We start from the raw sequence: 20,520 nt of genomic DNA, 5'->3' as shown, positions 1-20,520 counted from the left end.
TTGCCAGCATCTGATGTCATCTGAGTTTTTGATCTTAGACATTCTGACTGGTATGAGTTAAAATCTCAGGGTTGTTTTGATTCGCATTTCCCTGATGACTAGGGATGTTGAACAATTTCTTAGATGCTTCTAAGCCATTCAATATTCCTCAACTGAGAGTTTTTTGTTTAGCTCTGTACCCCATTTTTTAATAAGATTGTTTGGCATCTGTTGGTGGGGTTGTAAAGTGGTACAACCACTCTGGAAATCAGTCTGGCCATTCCTCAGAAAATTAGACATAGTTCTACTTGAAGACCCAGTTATTCCACTTCTGGGTATATACCCCAGAGAAGCTCTAAAATACAACAAAGACATATGCACCACAATGTTCATAGAAGCCCTATTTATAACAGCCAGAAGCTCGAAAGAACCCAGATGTCCTTCAATAGATGAATGGATACAAAAATTGTGGTATATTTACACAATGGAGTACTACTCAGCTATCAGAAACAATGACTTTATGAAATTCTTAAGAAAATGGATGCATCTAAGAAGGTTCATATTTAAACACTGTTACAAGCCACTCAGACTTCACACTTCACTTTGAGGAGCAGCAGCTGGAGACTGACCATGGAGGTATACTTTTTAAAAAGTAAGGAGTACTACTCAGCTATTAGAAACAATGATGTTATGAAATTTCTAAGAAAATGGATGGATCTAGAGAATATCATCCTGAGTGAGGTAACCCAGTCACAAAAGAACAGATATATGTAGTCACTGATAACTGGATACTAACTCCAGAAAGCTCTGAACACCCCAGAAAGAACTCACTGCCATATGAAGCTCAAGAAAATCAAAGGCCAAAAAATGAAATCCTCAGTCTTTCTTAGGAAAAATTAAATGTATGGCACCCTCTCAGAGTGTGGTATACCTAGACCTTAAATTATTAATAATCCAAGAGCTAAAAATATAGCCTTTTGGCAATTTTTGGTATTCAAAGTTTTTCGTATTTGCTTAATCTATACTCACCAAGGAATTTGTTTCCATGTTATGTCTGTCCTACATGTACTTCATGCTTATCATAACTAGTGGAAATTCAATGCATGCTATCAAACCTTTAAAAGAATTAAGCACTGACAAAAAATATTCATATAGTGTTATGCCAAAAAGACCTTTAAAAATCTGTATGTGTCCCCCCCTTTTTTAAAAATAATGTTGTAAGAGAGAAAAAAAATTATAGTTATAGGTTTAAAAAATACCTGGTATAGAGCTAAATAGAGAGTTCTCAACAGAAGAATTCGAATAGCTGAGAAGCACTTAAATAAATGATCAAAGTCCAAAATTATCAGGGAAATGGAAATAAAAACCACCCAATATTCCATCTTATACTGGTTAGAATGGATAAGATCAAAGACTCAAGAGAGAGCTCATGTTGGCATGAAGGTGGAGCCAGGAAACACTCCTCCACTCCTGATAGGAGTGAAAACTTGTACAACCACTTTGGAAGTAAAGTTGGCAGTTTTGAAAAACAAACAAAAAACTTGGGAATAGTTCTACCTCAAGACCCAGTTATACCATTTCTACGGATATACTCAAAAGCTGTTACCCTTATGCCACAGGGATTTTGCTCAATATGTTCATAGTATCTTTATTCTTAATAGCCAGAAATGGAATACAACCTATATATTCCTCAACTGAAAATTAGATATGAAAAATGTGGTTCATCTTCACAATGGAATACTATAATGCTTTTTAAAACAAAGACATTATTGATTTTGCAGGCAAATGGATGGGACTTGAGAATATCTTCCTAAGTACAGTAAACCAGAGCAAAAAAGACAAGCAAGGCATATACACACTTATAGGTGGATTTTATTCACTAAGTACAGGATACTACATATTACACTTCACAGACGCAAAGAAGCTAAACAAAAAGGAAGGTCCAAGTGAGGATGCTTGAATCTCACTTTGAAGGGGAAAGAAAATAGACAAAGGAGGCAGTTGGAGGGGGGAAATTGTGCGAAAGAATTAGAGGGGAGTAGGAGGGTGTTTCAAGATTAAGTATGGGGAGAGATAATAGAGAAGACCAGAATGCCAGAATAATGAAACACCTTTTTGTCTTCACATTATATCCCATCCTACCACACACATATAAATGTATATAAATTTAAATATGTACTCTGTATGAATTTTGAAGGCAAATGAATGAAACTAGAAAATATCCTGAATATGATAACTCAGACTCAAAAGAATATACATGGTGTGTACACACTAATAAATGGAAATTATCCAAAAAAAAAAAAAAAAAAAAAAAAAAAAAACCTACAGAATACCTAGGAAAATACCTACAGACCATAAGAAAGGTAACAAGCAGAGATACCCAAGTGAGGAGATTTCAATTCCATTTAGAAGGTGAAGAAAACAATCACTAGAGGCAAAGGAAGGGAGAAACATTGGTCTAAGAGGGGAGCAAGATGAGAAAGGGAAAACAGGACCAGATATCGGGGGGAGCAGGATAAAATATAGGGGAAACAGAAGAGAAGCCCAGAAGGCCATAGAACAATTGGAAATGAGCAGCTTTGAGGAATGGGAGTTGAAGAGACCCTCTAGAAAGTACCAGAGACCCAGGAAGTGAGACAATCTCAGGACTCATTGGGGGTAACCTTAACCAAACTGTCCAACATCAGAGAAAAGGAACATAAAGAGTTCTACCTCCAGTAGATAGACAAGGCCTCAAATGGAAGAACAGGGTTAGTAACAGACAGTCAAAATTTCTGATCCAGAATTGTTTCTGTCTAAAAGAACTGCAGAGACAAAAGTGTAAAAGAGATTGAAGGAAAAGAGGTCCAATGACCAGCCCTACTTGAGATCCACCTTATGAGGGCTTGGGAGGGGGGACACCAAGACCTGACACTACAATTCTATCATGTCCTTACAGGTGAGCCTGGTATGGCTGTCCTCTGAGAGGCCCTACCATCCTCTGACTGAGACCAAAGGAGATAAATACACCCAAACATTGAACTGAAATAGGGGACTGCTATGGTTGAATTAGGGAAAGGATTGAAGAAGCTGGAAAGGATAGTGATCCCTTAGAAAGACTAGCAGTCTTAACTAACTAGAACCACAGGGATCTCCCAAATGAGCCACCAAGCAGGAACATACATGGGCTGGTCCAAGGCCCCTGACACATATGTAGCAGAGGTCTACTTGGTCTGGCCTCAGTAAAACAAAGATATGCTTAATCCTCCAAATTAATCATTAATCAATCCTTAATCCTTGAGGCCCCAGGGGAGGCCCCTGGTGGTAAGGGGGCCACCTGGTCAGAGGCAAAGGAGAAGAGGAATGGGAAGAGAAACTGTAGGGGGGGGGGGACTGAGGACTGAGGAGAGAAAGACTGGAATGTAAATAAATAAAATCATATAAATGTGTAAATACATACATATGTATGCATATATATATATATATATATATATATATATGTACTCTGCAAATGATTTAAAACATATGCTTTTTGTTCTCACTCTCTCTTAAATATTTGCTTTAAAATATTTGTCATTCCATTTTTTTGCAAACATTTCATTCTTGAGTTCAAAATAAAACTCCACTGTATATATTCCCCACCATCAGCTTTGATAACCTCTCACATCTGTGGAGCTAAGGGGGCAACTATAATAATAGAACCAATGTTTTAATCAAACAATCAGTTTTAAGTACAACAGACAATATTTAGTGCTCTAATTAAACCCTGGAACTGAGCTTCCTGGAAAAAAAACAAACAGGTACACACATCCTCTGTGCATTCTACAAAGCCGAAAGACTGAGCAGAGAACTTTCTATTGTTTTCTGGTTCAGAAATGGACTATCTTAAGCTGTCTTCACTCTTACATAACCTTTTATTGACCGTTTCTGTTTCTGTGAGTAACTAAATAACCAGGTTACTATTATGTAAAACACTTTGGAATTTGAGAGCAGATGTTTACCTACCACAAACCAACAAATTAAAAATATCAGCAGATAGCATCTAAAGGTTTAAAGCAGGAGTTTTTCCACTTCTCTGTAACCTACCACCCTGATGCCTCCACTAAGGTACAGGACTACATAGTGACTCTCAACTTTCTCTGTTCTATTAGCATAGAAATTTTCCTGAATCCTGGCCATGGACACTTTACCACCAGAGTAAGTAAGCTCCTAGTCTCTTTGAAGTGAGAATTTCGCTTTTTTTTTTCAGCAATCCAAACTAAGCTTAAAGCCAAAGTTGTTTGGATTTTAGATAGTAGAAATGTTGGGGTGGTGGTGTTGGGAGGGGTGGTGGTGGTGGTTGGTTGGTTTTACAAATTTATCACTTATTGCAGGGACTGATAATTAAGGGGCAAGTAAAGGAGAGAACACAGGAAAAATAAAAAGAAGAGTGAACGATAAACTAGAGAATGACTGAGAGGTGAATCATATTAGAATATTATAAAATAAGCGGAGAAACTAAAGAGTCGTCCTATGGCCTCTGTGGGGAGACAGAAGCTAAGGCAGAAAATTAAAACTAACCAGGAAGTCCTGCCGCAAAAGTGAGTATTTCTCCTAGCCTAGCCTGCTTTCCCTCTCCCTAAGCTGCCTTTGAAGCTGGCTCAGCAGGTGCGAAGAGGCTACTAATCTGCTCATTCAAAACAGTTAGATCAGAATGGCCTCCCTGCTGAGAGGAGCTTCACAGGCAGAAGTCGGCTTTCAGGTAGGAGTTACCCAGTTCAGAGCTTTGGGGGTGTCTCTCTCGGTAACCTGCTACTTCTACTGGCTGTAGACTTCTAGGGCTACTAAGTGCACAGGTTATCTTGCCTTCACAAGGAACCGGCTGGTATCTGGGAAAGGAAGACCTGGCTGCTGGAAGTTCAATTCCATTCTTAGACTTGTTTAAACCGCGGCTAGTGTCGCAAGGCCCTTACCTGAGAATATGTGCGCTTGTCTGCCAGACTCTGTTCTCCTTCGGACCATTCCTTTTTTTCACCACTACTGTTGCTCACATGTGCAGTGGTCCTTCGTGTCACCAGATCTGGACAATGGCAGCAGTTTGGGCTTCACTGGATTCACAGAGCTCACACTCTGTAACCATAGCCAACATGATCCTGGCCTTGCTTCTGATGCTACTGAGTCCCTGCTTCTGCCCCATTCTTTCTCTTTCACCAGCACAGGAAGGATATCAGTGTGTTTGGGTTTAGCGCCTCATTGTCCCAGTCTGATATGCATCCTGGGAAGATATTTCCCACTGAGAGTCTGAACTGGAATGTGGAAAACAAGGAAACAAACAAAAAAATAACAAACAAAAGGCAGACATTTCATCCTGTAATCATTATTTCTCTCACCAGCAGATTTTTCATTGACATGATAAATGGTTTATCTTTTTGTATCCTCTGGGGACACAGTCCATTGACTTCTATTTCAGGTAAATCCAGCGAAACACTGGATTGAATTGAGTATAGCATACTGGAAAATTCTGAATATATAGCAGAATACTAGCAAGTGCAAAAATAGTCTATGTATCAATGGACAACATAAATGGGTAAGAGAGAAAAAGTGACTAACAAACAAGACTTGATACTTTGTAACAGGGTGTTTACCTCCCACACATACCCATGTGTGCATGCCTGTATACACACACACACACACACACACACACACACACACTCAAACTTGTATGGATGGTGTGTCTCTGATATATTCTTGTAATAGTTATAATCATTGTTAAAGTGATTTGCCCTCTATGGTAACAGCAAAAGTGTTTAAAAATAAAGCATGTCTTCAAAGTGTTTGGGGAAAAAACATGTAACTTGCCAGTATTCTCATTTCTCAAACTTAATCAATGGAAATTTACATTTCCATTGTAGGATAGGCCTTGAAAAGGACAAAGAAAGACAGTTTACAAAGAAAGATAATAAAGCATAATATCAATATCATACACCAATGTCCACAAAAGAAACAAACATTTAAAGGCTATGCGCAATTATTACTGGCATCGCTATGGTAGTTAGGATAACAATGGGTAAAACATAAGATCAATATGAATGCAAAGAAACATACATGTGCCTAGAGTCAAGAGATTAATGTTAGAACAAGAATATGGCCAAGCAATTGAATGGTTTGCTCAGGAAATGAGCAAAAACAAAGAAATCTCAGTATACATACAAGTATGTGTGTGTGTGTTTGTGTGCATTCGTGCATGTATGTGTGTGTGTGTGTAAATATGGTAAGTAAATAAACTGTTATAAGATTAGTAGTCACTTGTTTTTATGTCCCTTACTCATTTATACTGCACAATGATACATGGTTATTTTTTGCAATTGTCTGTTTTGCACTGTGAGAATACAGACTAAGGGGGAAACAAGAGTGTAGAACTGCAAAGAAATTCACCAAACACAAGAAATGCATATTTCCAGTTCCATCAATGTGTGTATATATATATATACATGCTGCTATTGTATATGTTTGAGTGCTTGCCTATTTACATGCATGTGTACCACTGCATGTATCACACTGACAGTAGTCATAAATGGTTCTGTATTGCCTATAACTGGAGTAATGTATGTTTTTGAGTTGTCATATAGGTGTTGGGAAATAAACTCAGGTTCTCTACTAGAGCAATAAGCTCTCTTAAACATCAGGCTTGTCTTCTAGCCCCTTAAGCCATTCATTATAATGAGTAATGAGGAAATTTTATTGTTATAATACTGTCAACTAAGTAAACACTGGTACACATTAGAAGCTGTCTACATATCCTGCTTTGGAGTATTTTATATAATTCTTGACACTAGAAAGAAATGATAAATTTGAAAGAAAAAAAAAAGATAGCATCCCCATAAAAGTGGAAAAGCTGAGGTGGAATTGAACATAATATGGCATTCAACTACTATTCTTTTACTTTGGACATTTAATTGTTTCTACAAGACAAAATGTTGACTAAATTAGTCTAAATATTAAGAAATGTAAATCCATTTTCCTATAAAATTCTCATGCAATATAAATTATTCTGTTAAGTAATAGAACAAGAACTATTGTTTTGCTCTTTAACCTGTTTTTTAAATAAAGGTTACACAGTTCTCAGGTATTTTATTACTCAATAAGCATTAGTTACTTTTCTATTACTATGATAAAATATCATGGGACAAGCAACATGATGAAGAAAGAGGTTATTTGGGCTTATGTATCCAGACAACTAGAGTCCATGGTGGCTGAGTGAAAGGATATTGGCAGAGTAAAAAGCCAGGGGCTCTCAGGAGAGCTTAGTTACCTATGCTAAGTTCCTGGAATATCGAGTCACTGCAAGACTTGATACATTTCCCACAAAGGCTAGACAAGAGAGTCCAATTAGGGGAATATAATTCACATGCAGGCAACAGAGTCAAGAACAGCCTAGGCTCTTGGTGTTGGGCAAAATGCATGAAGACTGAGCCCCATCAGTCTTTGGTTGGTGGCCCAGTCTCTGGGAGCCGCCAAAGGTCTAGGTTAATTATTTCTCTTAGTTCTCCTTTGGCGTTCTTATTCCCTCCAAGACCCTCAATCCTTCCTCCAACTAGTCCAAAAGTCTTCCTGAGCTCCATTTAATGATTGGGTTCCTGCTATTGTTTCTGTTAGTTGCTGGGTGGAGCCTACAGTAGAGAGCCATGCTAAGCTCCTGTCTGCAAGCATAATTGATTATCATTAATAGTATCAGGAGTTAGTTCTTGACCATGAGCTGAGTCTCAAGTTGGACCAGGCATTGGTTGGACACTCCCTCAGTCTCACTCCATCTTATCCTCTATGGATCTTGTAGGCAGGACTGGGCACATTTGGTGTCAAAGGTTTTGTGTGGGTAGGTTGGTATCCTTACATCTTTACTGGAAGTCCCTAACTACAGGAGGTGGATGTTTTAACTTCCACATCCCCCATTACTAGTAGACTCAGTGAGAATCACTCTCATTGGCTCCATAGAGCCTCCCTCATACCGAGTCTCTGACACATCCTAGAGATGCTCCCCTCCCACCACCTGCCAGCCCCTCTCCCTACAGCTGCTTTCCCCTTCCCCTCTCCATCCCCAAAGGCTTCATCTGGCCACTGATGGGAACTAAAAAGATGCAAAGACCCACAATTAAGTATCAGGCAGAGTTTGGAGCTCAAAGACTCTTGAGGAAAAGTTGAGTATAGAACTGAGCAAGCTGGAGGAGTCAAGAAAACAAGAAAAAGACATACAGAGTCAACATGCTTGGGACATAGGGGCTCACAGAGACTGAAGCATGAACCAAACAGCATGCAGGTGTTGGACCTAGACCCCCTACATATTTGTAGCAGACGAAAAGCTTGGTGGGTCACTTAACAACTGGAATGGAGGGCATATCTGGCTCTGCTGCCTCTCATTAGATCCCCTTCCCCAATCTGGATTGCCTTAATGGGCCTCAATAGGAGAAGGTAGCATATGCTTAGTCTTGCTGGTATGCAATAGGTGGGTGTAATTCGGGGAGAGATTTGTAAGGGTGAGACTGGGAGAAAGGGGGCTGAGACCCGGATGAAAAATGAATTAAAAAAATTAAGATAAAGAAAGGAAGAAGCTGAGGAATAAGATCTTGAACTACAAGAAACAAGAAGAGAACTGAGAATGGCAGTGTCTTTGAAACATTAAAGCCTGTCCCCAGAGACAAGAACACACCTCTCACTATCTCCAAACACGATCAGCTCTAGGTCAAATTTTCAAATGTAATAGATATTGTGGGACATCACAATCAAACAACCACACTGTGCCTTTCTGTAACAGTTGTATGAATGCCATCATATAGACTATGGTACATTATGCTAATATGTGGAATCTTCAGAAGTTACCACCCAGTCACAAAAGAACAGACATAATATGCACTCACTGATAATTGGATACCAGCCCCAAAAAGCTCTAAATACCCAAGAAACAACTCACAGACCACATGAAGCTCAACAAAAAAAAAAAAAAAAAAAAAAAAGGAAAAGGCCAAAAAGTGGAAGCCTCAGTGCTTCTTATAAATAAATAGATAAATAAATAAATAAATAAATAAATAAATAAATAAATAAATAAATAAATGTATAGCACCCTCTCAGAGTGTGGCATAACTAGACCTTAAATCATTAATAATTCAAAAGCTAAGAATGCAGCCTTGTGGCAATTCTTGGTTTTTAAAAATCATTATGTTTAATCATTACACACCAAAAAATACTTTGAATATAGCCATGTTTTGTTTTGTTTTAATGTACTTTATGCTCATTGTAACTAGTAAGGTTTCAGTGCATACTATCAAACCTTTAAAAAAAATTAAGTACTGACAAAAATATATTCATATAGTTTTATGCAAGAAATGCTTTAAAAAATCTGTACATTTATCTCTGTTTTTTAAAATAAAGTTGTTTAAATTTTAAAAAATGAAAAAAAAAAGAAGTTACCCTCTGGTTTATGTGGTATTACAGTAAGCACATGGTGACACGCTAGTTTTAATTTTTTTCTTAATCCCCCCCCTTTTTTTGGAAGACAGTTATTTTACATTGATAGTACTGAAATTTTAGATACACTTCAGAAAGTGGGAATGGATAAAATATAAAATTAGATCATTTTAAGGTGCTTTAGGTTCAGTATGCATAGCAGAAAGATATTTTTGAGATTGAAACAACCCACATGCTTTGTTCTTCTGATTGTTGTAAGAAGGAAAAGTGGCCCCTTCTTGTGGGGTAGGAACATTGGAGGAGAGAAAGACACTGTGGGTGGTGATTAGGCTATTAAACATCATGACAGAAGACAGCACGAAAAGAGGACGTGAGTCATAGGTGAGCTTGCTGGTGCTGAAATTTTTAGAAGAGAATTTCAACAAGGTTCAAAGAGGGAATATGTCATGCGATGCATGTTGAAGCAAACTTCTAACCAAAGGAACAATAAAAGAAAAAGTTTCCATGAATACTGTTCTTGGATGTATATCAAGATGACATGAAGTCACTGTGATTTGAATGAGGTCAAACATTCATAGTAGGTACGGTTTGAATGTATACTGACATATACCTATAAATATAGCAATATATTATACTCATTCTTATATCTATAAAAATATGTTTGACATCTCAACTTATTTTGTCAAAGGGCCTTAGGGAAGTAATATAATGGCACCTAATAAAATGTGCCATTTTATTAGGCTCTAATATGTTCCTAATACACATATCAGTTACTTTTCTTTCTGCTGTGACAAAACAATTCTAACAAAAATAACTTAAGAAAGCAACATTTTTCTTTTCCTCAAAGTTTCAGTATATAATCTCTCCTAGTGGGAAAGTCAGGATGGCAGAACCTTGAGAGAGGTGTCACATTAATCCTCTAGTCAGAAAGCAAAAATATAGATGCTGGTGCTCAGCTACCTTCTCCTTTTTATTTAGTCCAGGATCTGAGTCCATGGACATGTGAGGGTCCCTCATAGTTAAGTGGGCGTGTTCCCATTTCCACTAACTCAGCCTGGACACACCATCATGGCTGTAGTCTGAGATTGTTTTTCTTGGTGTCAGCAAGTCCCATGAACTGTTCAAGTAAGACTAAACAGCACTCAAGAAAACTAAGTTTTAAGAGAAAAAAAGAGCACAGAGAATTATTTTTATAATTTGAGTTCAGACTGAAAGCCAAAGGAATGAAATCCCACTTCAAACTCTCCTAGCCATGTTGCATCTCTCCTGGATTGCTTGCTTCTCAGGGAATCGGAGATACTTTCTTTTCTTTTCAGATAGCAAACTGAAGGTATATAGATCCCAGAAATTATTGTGCAGAGTCATTCCACTTATATCAAATACCACCTTCTCAGGAGTAAGAAATATGCACTTGCCTGTAGACACAATAAAGTATTTAATCTTGAGCAAAAGGTTGTTGAGTTGTTAAACATGAAAGCTGCCAGATATGCTTCTTTGCTCTGAGGAAAATGAAATTTTGTTCTGGAAATTTGTGTCAAAGAAAAGAACAAAGATATTAAGGCCAAGTATGGACCTCGGCAGATTATATAGATTTTTTTTTTTTTTTTTTTTTTTTTTTTTTTTTTTTTTTGTATTCTGTGATTTCGTTATTGTAAACTGACTTGGTAAGAGGACATTTAAAATTTTTTAAGGAAATCAGTTTTAAGAAATAGCTGTGTATAAATGTTACTATAAAAATGCTAATGTTAAGGCTAATGATAATAATAATAGGATTCTAATAATAGAAATAAAAGTAGAATTAAATAAAATAATTGGAATATTAATGACAGATCAGTTTTCTTCTTTTACTCCATTCTTTCATTTCCTGATAAGAGAAAGATAGACAAGAAAAAAGCCCAAAGAAAAAACAAGGTTTATTTTCTGAAATTCCATAAATGACCAACTGTAATTGCTCTCCTCTAGCACCTAACAATCCTCCTTTAAGAATTTTTTAACAACTGTAGATTGATATTTATATATAGAAAGTGATCTACTGTTTATTTAATCTATATCTATTTATTCATCCATCCATCCATCTATCTATCTAAATTATTTTTCCCATAAATTATATCTCAACTACAGTTTCTCCTCCCTCCACTCCTCCTAGTCATTCTTCCTCTCCTCTGCTATAGATTCACTGCTCCTCTTTTTCCCTTAAAAAGAAAAGGCTTCCCAGGGATATCAACCAAACATAATATAAAAAGGAATAATACACTGAACAAATCTTCACATCAAAACTAGTCTAGGCAACTTTAATAGGAAGAAAAGTGTCCCAGAAGCAGACAAAAGAGTCAGTAAGAGCCTCAACTTCCACTGTTAAGGGTCCCATAAGAACACAACCATAACATATATGCAGAAGCCTAGGTCAGACCATTGTAGGCTGTGTGATTGCTGCTTTATTTTCTGTAAGACCCTACAAGCCCTACCTAGTTGATTTTATGGGCCATGTTCCTATGGTTTTTCTCCACCCCTCTTATTCCCAGAATCCTTTTTCCTCCTATTCTGTAGGTTTGTTCAAGCTCTGTCTAATGTTGGGCTGTAGTTCTCTGAATCTGACAATTGGGCAATTGTGTGATTGTATTGAACCAATCTGTGACTGTAGCAGAATATCATCATGAATCATTTCGTTGATTTTTGTGCCACTTTAATTTGGTTCTATTCTAGATCTCTGGGCTATCTAGCTTCTGAATCCTTTCCCTCTAAGCAATGTCAGGAATGAACTCCCTCTCATGGTATAGGTCTCAAGCTTGACCATTCATTGCTTGGCTGTTCCCACAAGTTCAGTGCCAACATTACCCCAGCACATCTGACATAGAAAGGAAATTGTGGCAATGATTCCAGTGGACAGACTGGGACAACAATCCAGTGTATATATTTGTCATTGTCAAAATCTTATTGTTTAGACTAAAGCTTCAGCATCCCCGAACATCCTCCCAAACCAACCAACCAACAGACAAACCAGAACAATTTTCCATAGCTATGTAACATCAGGCTTCTTCATTTTATTCCACTGGCAGGCATTCCTGATTTTTTTTTTAACAAATAAAAAAGTCAACTTGCACTTATTTAATATACATTATAAGAGTTCCAGCAGACTTTATTTAAAAACAACAAATAAAACAAAAATAACAGTGCAGCTTAGAAATCAAGGAGAAAGGACAGATGATCTAAGAACTAGGTGGACACAAAAGAGAGCTGGACAGATTTCTTCAGGGCTCTTGGCTGGAGATCTGCTTTGAATAGATTTCTGGTAGGTACTCCTTTACAGAAAAAAAAAAAAAAAAAAAAAAAAAAAAAAACAAGCAAACAAACAAAAAAAAAAAAACTGGACATTCTTCTTATTTACAATTCAAATGTTATCCACTCCCCCGACTTCTATTCCCCTCCTTCCCCTTGCCTCTATAAAGGTGCACCCTCTGCCAACTATTCTCTCCCACCTCAGCATCTTGGCATTCTCTTACACTGGGAAAACAAGCCTTCACTGGACTAGACCAAAGGCCTCTCCTCTCCTCCCATTGATGCCTCTTAAATGCTGTGGGTTGTTGTTGTTGTTGTTTTTTCCCAGAGCTCCACACCTTGTGTGTTCAAAGGGCTATGGATGTTGGGTTCTCCTTGCAGGTCCTGCACAAAGAGCAAGATGGTTCTGACATCATATAGTGCAGACCACCATCCTAAAGGATGTCGAGGCAGTTTATGGGCTCTATTATCAAATACACCCCTTGAGAATTTTACACTCTGTTCTAGGTAATATATAACATGGCATTTTAATGGCAAACAAGGAATTTTATTTATCTTACTGGAACTGATTTAATCCCCCACCCCATCTTGGTGGAGGTGGTAGTGGTAGATGCTTTTAAGTGTTCAAAGCTGATCTTGTTGGGGTGTAACCTGGAGACTGGAGTTAGGTTTGGGTTTTGTTGAGGGATGTCCTGACTGGTTTTGTGTCAACTTGACACAAGCTGGAGTTATCACAGAGATAGGCACCTCAGTTGAGGAAATGCCTCCATGAGATCCAGCTGTAAAGCATTTTCTCAACTAGTGATCAAGGTGGGAGAGCCCAGCCCATCATTGTGGGTGGTGCCATCCCTTGGCTGGTAGACCTGGGTTCTATAAGAGAGCAGGCTAAACAAGCCAGGGAAGCAAGTCAGTAAACAAATTCCTCCATGGTCCCTGTATCAGCTCCTGCTTCCTGATCTCTTTGGGTTCCTTTGGTGACAAACAGCAATGAGGGAAGTGTAAGCTAAATAAACCCTTTCCTCCCCAACTTGCTTCTTGATCGTGATGTTTTGTGCAGAAATACAAACCCTGACTAAAACAAGGGGTAAATTGGAAACTAATGCTAGGCATCTGCATATGCATCCGTAAGTCACTGCAGGATTTTAAGTGTCCTCCTCATTCACTTACATTTTTATTTTCTTGAAAAATGGTCTCTCCTTGACCCAGAAGTTCCCTCTTTTACTCCAGCTGGTTAAACATAAAGCCCTTGGGATCTGCCTGCCACTATGCCCTAGTGCTCAAGTTACAGGTATCTATAGTTATGTCTGTCTTATTTATGGTTGCTAATAATTCAAATTCAGGTACTCATGGCTTCTAGCTAAGGACTTTTAACCATCAAGCCATCGAGCCATCTTGCAGTCCTTCATCTGTCTTTCTAAAGAGATGGATTAGGGAAAATGTTGAATAAATAACAAGACTCAAAGATCCTGCTGTGCAATCCTTTAAGAAAAAGCAGTGCTTGCTTATATCTGACTGTTTTTTTTAAATACAGGAAATTCACACATACATCTCAAACTGTAAAGGAAACAGAGAGAGAGAGAGAGAGAGAGAGAGAGAGAGAGAGAGAGAGAGAGAGAGAGAGAGAGAGAGAGAGAGAGAGAGAGAGAGGTGGATTTTCTAAGCTTTAAGTCCATAGAAAACACTTATTTCTCAACCTGTAAATACCATTTCTTGCTGCCTTGTAGAACAGACTGTTCCTCTATTAGATAATGGTTGCAAAAATCTATTTTACCTATTCATATGTAAGATCTCAGCTTCCTTCAGGGGAAACATTTCTTATGGACACTTGATGGATTATTATGCCAATGAGTAAGCCTTATTAAGGTTCACAGTACTTCTTTAAATTTATGAACTAAATATTTTTCAAAGGGAAGGCAGCCATATTTCAATGAAGTTTTCCGATGGAAATTGTCTATTATTGATTTGAGTGTATCCTTATTGATTTAGCCTTATAATTATCTTCATTTAGAATCATAAAACCAGGCACAATTAACAAACTCAGTCTATTTCTTTCAGGCATACTGAAACAAAATAATAAATACTAAACTGTTTTTCAAATGATACTCTCATGGTTTTAAACATCACTGGAAATTAATGAGTATTCAGTGAACTATAAAGAACTTGATCTATTCAGTAATTGTATAAATGTATATAAACTCTTTACCTGCCCTCTTGTATGTATGTAAACAAACTACCTCCTTAACAAGAATATCATACATATTTTGATCTAACAATGTAAATCAATTATGTGGTACAATATAAATATATCTTAATTACTTCATTGTGATATATTAATTTAGTAAATTCGTGCATTTCCCTATAAGTTTACAATACATTTCCTTCTCTGTTTGATTATTGTCCAGGAAGTCACAAACAATTTCTTAAAAATTATACTTGTATTAAAAATTACCTTTTGGGAAAATGAACGAACATGAAGAATCATTGGATGTTACAACTCCTCAGGATTTTATTGATTATAATAAAATGTTAAGATTAGATAAGTAAAACAAAAAATAATTTTAGTATATTTGTGTTCACATTTACTATTACTTTGTTGACTTTTTGTTTTTTGTTGTTTGTTTGTATGTGTGATAATTGTTTGTATATATGATAAAATGTCATTTTAAAATTTTTTGACTATACATAAAATCAGTATTTTATTAGGGTAATGTTATAACATAATTTGTTCTAATCTTCTCATTTCTACTTAATATACTCCAGATTTATCTACTTCAATTAAACTTAAACATTCATAATTTCAAATTATGGCTAAGGTGAGACAAATATGTCAACCTATTTACTGAGTAAAACAGAATAGTATTGATATTGATCATGGGGTTTCCTGACACAAACTTATTAGGTGAATCTGTGTCAACCTCTTTTAAAAGGAATTGGCATTATTTGTATTGGAGTGTAGATAATGTTTTTTCCCAAAGACGTGCTGAAGGCTTGACCTGTAGTTTGACATGTTAGAAAATTGGTCATATTTGTTTTTTTTTATTTAATTATTTATGGTATCAATATAATCGCATGTCTCAGTACACTTACCTCTATTTAATATAGCCCTTCCTACTCTCCTTTTATGGACTCTTTTTTATTAATAGTTATTTCATGCATTATGTATATCTATATACAGTCCTAAATATTACCTATTCAGTTCATATAATGCTTATCTGTATGTATGTTTTCAGAGCTGACCATTTTGTACAGCACAATCAAATAGTGTACTCTTCCATGGACAAGACCATTTCACTAAACCAGCATAATCTCTAAGTACAATCTATAAACATTTTTTTTCCCCCAAAACTAAAAGTAGTTCTCACCACTCCACAAGTAATATTCTCTTTGCAAGAGGTGGACAAAGAGTTGTCTTTACAGAGAATGACAACCAATCAAAGTGCTGGTTGTGGAACTCAGTTCAACTTGATAAATTTACAAAATACTCTCACACCCATGTCTCAGGTAACATTGTAGAGGAGGGAACAGAAACATTTTTGAGACCCAGATAATCAGGGAGAGGGGTTTGTTTGTTTGTTTGTTTGTTTTTTGAGATGTTGGGATTATAATGTGAGATCAATGGTCTCATTTTAAAAACAAAACGCTCACCTAAGTCACTGTTACAGATACACTGAAGCATTGGAAATAAGTAGATTGAGGCTGTTGCTATGTGATCTTTCAGCTTAGAAATCTACATGGAAAATTCTATGAAGTTTAAAAAAATTAGAAAAATACACACTTGAAGAAATGTATACAACCAAAGACCAGTAGCACAGGAAGCTCTGAGTGATAGGCACTCTATTCTCATTTATCATTAGGGACTAATGATTTCTTCCCAGCCTCCTCACTTGGAGGTTGCATGACTCCTCTCCCAGGGGCCCTCCTGATTTATCCATATCCTACCTCATGTTTGTTCATGAATACTTAACTTTATGTCTAGAATGTGGATGAGTAATGGTACGACCAAGGGTCAGATTATACAGTACCTGATTTCAGTGTTTTGTCAAATACAGTTTTGATTTCAAACCTAATTTTTCATGCTGAGAATTTTATTTATGTGAAGTGAGTTGGACACCACAATTTAAAGTGGAGTAGTTTAAAAAGAGACTATTCTGTTATAGTGTCTTGCTTAGGGTCCTCTTGAGGCATCAGAAATTAAGTATTGCCTGGTATTTGTAAACAAATGGGAATTAAATGCCAGCCCCTGTGTCACATTGTATTAGTTGAAAATAAAGGTGATTTAATTTTTTTTCCAATTGAGTCCATGTGACCCTTTGTCCTTCTGCTTTGACAAACAAATGGAATTCATTTAGATAAGGAAAACTTAAGAACATTAGAAAAGCAAAAGACCCCTGTAACATTCTAATGCAGCAAGTCAGACTAATTTAAATTGGTAGTTTAATAATAGCATGCTTTCTGTATGACTACTAAATAACAATTCTATGCATAATAAGAATTCTGAACTGTGCCAGGTAAAGCACATGAAATAGAGTTGTATGAGGCAGCTTGGAAATTAAAAGAAGAGAAAAAAAAGGAAAAGAGAAAGAGAAATATCTGTAACAAATAAGTTTCAAATACAAAACAAACCCACAGACAAAGGAAAGAACAAAAAAAGTTTGATATAATATCACCAAAACTAAGATGGGCCCACAAGTAACTGAAATTAATTTAGCCAGTCACAATATATAAACAGTGGTGAGGACATGTATTTGTTTCATCAGTTCTCTATGGGAAGTTATTAAAAATGTGTCTGTGAAAGAGAAGCAATTCACATCATTATTGCCTTAACGATTGTAATCTTACAAATGCCATATTATCCTGCACATCTGGTATCTGCTTCCATTGTGTCCCCAAGCATTTTAAACTAGTTCCCTTCCATTAAAATATCATTTATGAATTTACAAATCTTTACATGAGTATAATTACTAATATCCTTCACTTGAGAATTGATAAAAGTAAATAAACCATTTTCTAAACCTGCACTGTTATCAAGTATCATTTGCTATTAATCAGTCCAAGATAGAATTTTCACCCAGGTTACATTTCGACTTTTGATTCTAATTTGTCTTGAACTGCAGGTAACTAGTCAGATTTCAATGCATCCTATCAAACCTCTAAAAGAATTAAGTACTGACAAAAATATATTCATATAATGTTATGCCAAAATGCTTTTTAAAATCTGTACGTGTATCTCTCTTTTTAAAATAAAGTTGGAAGAAAAAAAATTTTAGAAAAAGATGTAAATTTGAACTGACTTTACCCTAAGCATGACTTTCCCCAAACTTACTAAAAGAAAATGGTTATGCATTTCAGGGATTGTAATTGTTCTTCATTGGTCCACATGTGCATCTTACAGATCAATTTAAATACAATTAGGGCAAACTCTGAAGGGAGCAAAGGAAAATCAGAGTTTGTGTAATATCTTATGGAGTTAGAGGTATCCAATATTAGATAATTGTTATTCACACAAAACTACATTACAAGGCTACTAATATGGCCAGGCAGGTAAAAGGCACTTTTTGAAGAGGCCTGATGACCTGAGTCCCATCCCCAGAACCCATGAACTAAGAGAATCAACACTAAGTTCCGTACAACCTACATACATGTGGACTTGTAGACATGTGAGTGCATGCGCACCTTCAAATATTCTCCCCAAAGTATGTTGATAAATACAATTTTAAATGGTTTATGTGTTTTATTGGTATCTAGTTTTATAGCTCAATATTTACTATAACCATCAGATATGTGGTTGGTAAAAATCTTTCCTGATTCTGTAGGCTTCCATTTTGTTCTTTGTTGTAAAAAAACTTTTCAGTGTTGTGTTTGTTTGGATTCTTCCCTTTTTATTAAAAATAGATTTTTTTCATACAATATATTCTGATTATCGTTTTCCACCCTCTACTCTTTCATGTATCCCCATCTTCCCTCCATCCTGAACTACTTACTATCCCTCAAAAACGAACAGTCTTCTAAAGAGATAAACAGAAGACACAACAAAATAAAATACAACAAGACAAAACAAAAACTGTCACAATGAAGTTGGATAAGGCAATCTAAGAGAAGAAAAAAAAAAAAAAACCTGCAAGAGAAGGAACAAATGTGAGATGTACACTCATTCACATACTTAGGAATCTTATTAAAATACTAAACTGATTGCTAGTCTATATATGCAGAGGCCCTAATACAGAGCTTGTTAAACCTAGGCTTGTTGCTTCAGGTTTATGAGTTGTTATGAGTTTTGCTCAGTTAATTACAGAGCCATGTTCTCCTACTGTCTCCATCCTGTCCTTTTTCTGCTCCTTTTCTGCAGGGATTGGTGAGGGCTGAGAGGAGGAAGTTGATGGAGATAGCCAACCTAGAGATACATATATTTCAACTTCTCTCTCTCTCTCTCTCTCTCTCTCTCTCTCTCTCTCTCTCTCTCTCTCTCTCTCTCTCTCTCTCTCTCTCTCTCCCCGTGTGTGTGTGTGTGTGTGTGTGTGTGTGTGTGTGTGTGTGTCTGTGTGTGTCTGTGTCTTTGCTTGTTTGGAATATTTATTCTTTGTGTTTTCTTGAGTGTGGTACCTGATTTAGGGTTGAGGGTTTTTTCTAGCACAATCTTTCAGACTGAAAAGATAAAAGCTGCTTACAGTTTTATCAGTAAAATATTTTCTGTGCCTTTGACCTGAATTCTTTTCCTTACTATTTTCTTACTAATCTTAGATTTGATTGTTTCTTGGTGTCTCAGATTACTGAGTGTTTTATGTCAGGTGTATTTTAGATTTAACTTTTGTGGCTTTTTAAAATGATACATTCATTTCTTCTAATCCGTATTCTGTGCCTGTTATTTTTTTTTTCATAAATTAAATTTTACATTCTAATCAGCATATGCTTCTGAGAATGATCAATATATTTTTCAGAAACAAGCTAAATGAGTGTGGTTTATTCATCCACAGAAATCTCTCTTTTCCTATATATGTTCCTAGTATGTTTAATTGTGCTTTCCTTTTCTTTTCTCTTACAATTTTATTTTTTTTAAATAGAGGGGTACATATACAGATTTTTAAAGGTCTTTTGGTATAATACTATACAAATATTTTTTGTCAGTACTTAATTCTTTTAGAGGTTTGATAGCATGCATTGAAATCCCACTGGTTACCTTAAGCATAAACTAGATATAGGACAGAACATAACATGGAATCAAATTTCTTGGTGAGTATAGATTAAACATAATGATCTTTGAATAGCAAATATTGCCACAAGGCTATTATCTTAGCTCTTGGATTATTAATGATTTAAGGTCTAGGTGTACCACACTTTGAGAGGGTGATATATATCTATTTTTTCCTAAGAAGGATGAGGCTTTCATTTTTGGCCTTTGCTTTGGTGAGCTTCATTTGGCCTGTGAGTTGTTTCTGGGGGTGTTCAGAGCTTTCTGGAGTTAGTATCCAATTATCAGTGACTGCATGTCATGTCTGTTTGTTTGTGACTGGGTTATCTCTCTCAGGATAATATTCTCTAGATGCATCCATTTTCATTGGAATTTTATAAAGTTATTGTTTCTTATAGCTGAATAGTACTCCATTGTGTAAGTATACCACAATTTTGTATCCATTCATCTACTGAAGGATATCAGGGTTCTTTCCAGCTTCTGGATATTATAAATAGGGTTGCTATGAACATTGTGGTGCATGTGCCTTTATTGTATGTTGGGGCATATCTGGGGTATATGCCCACAAGTAGCATAACTGGGTCTTCAGGTAGAACTATGTCCAATTTTCTGAGGGACAACCAGACTGATTTCCAGAGTGGTAATACCAGTTTACAACCGTA

Source organism: Micromys minutus, assembly GCF_963924665.1.
Source record: "Micromys minutus genome assembly, chromosome: 15".
NCBI classification, from domain to species: Eukaryota; Metazoa; Chordata; class Mammalia; order Rodentia; family Muridae; genus Micromys; species Micromys minutus.
Note: the sequence above shows the minus strand (reverse complement) of the source record.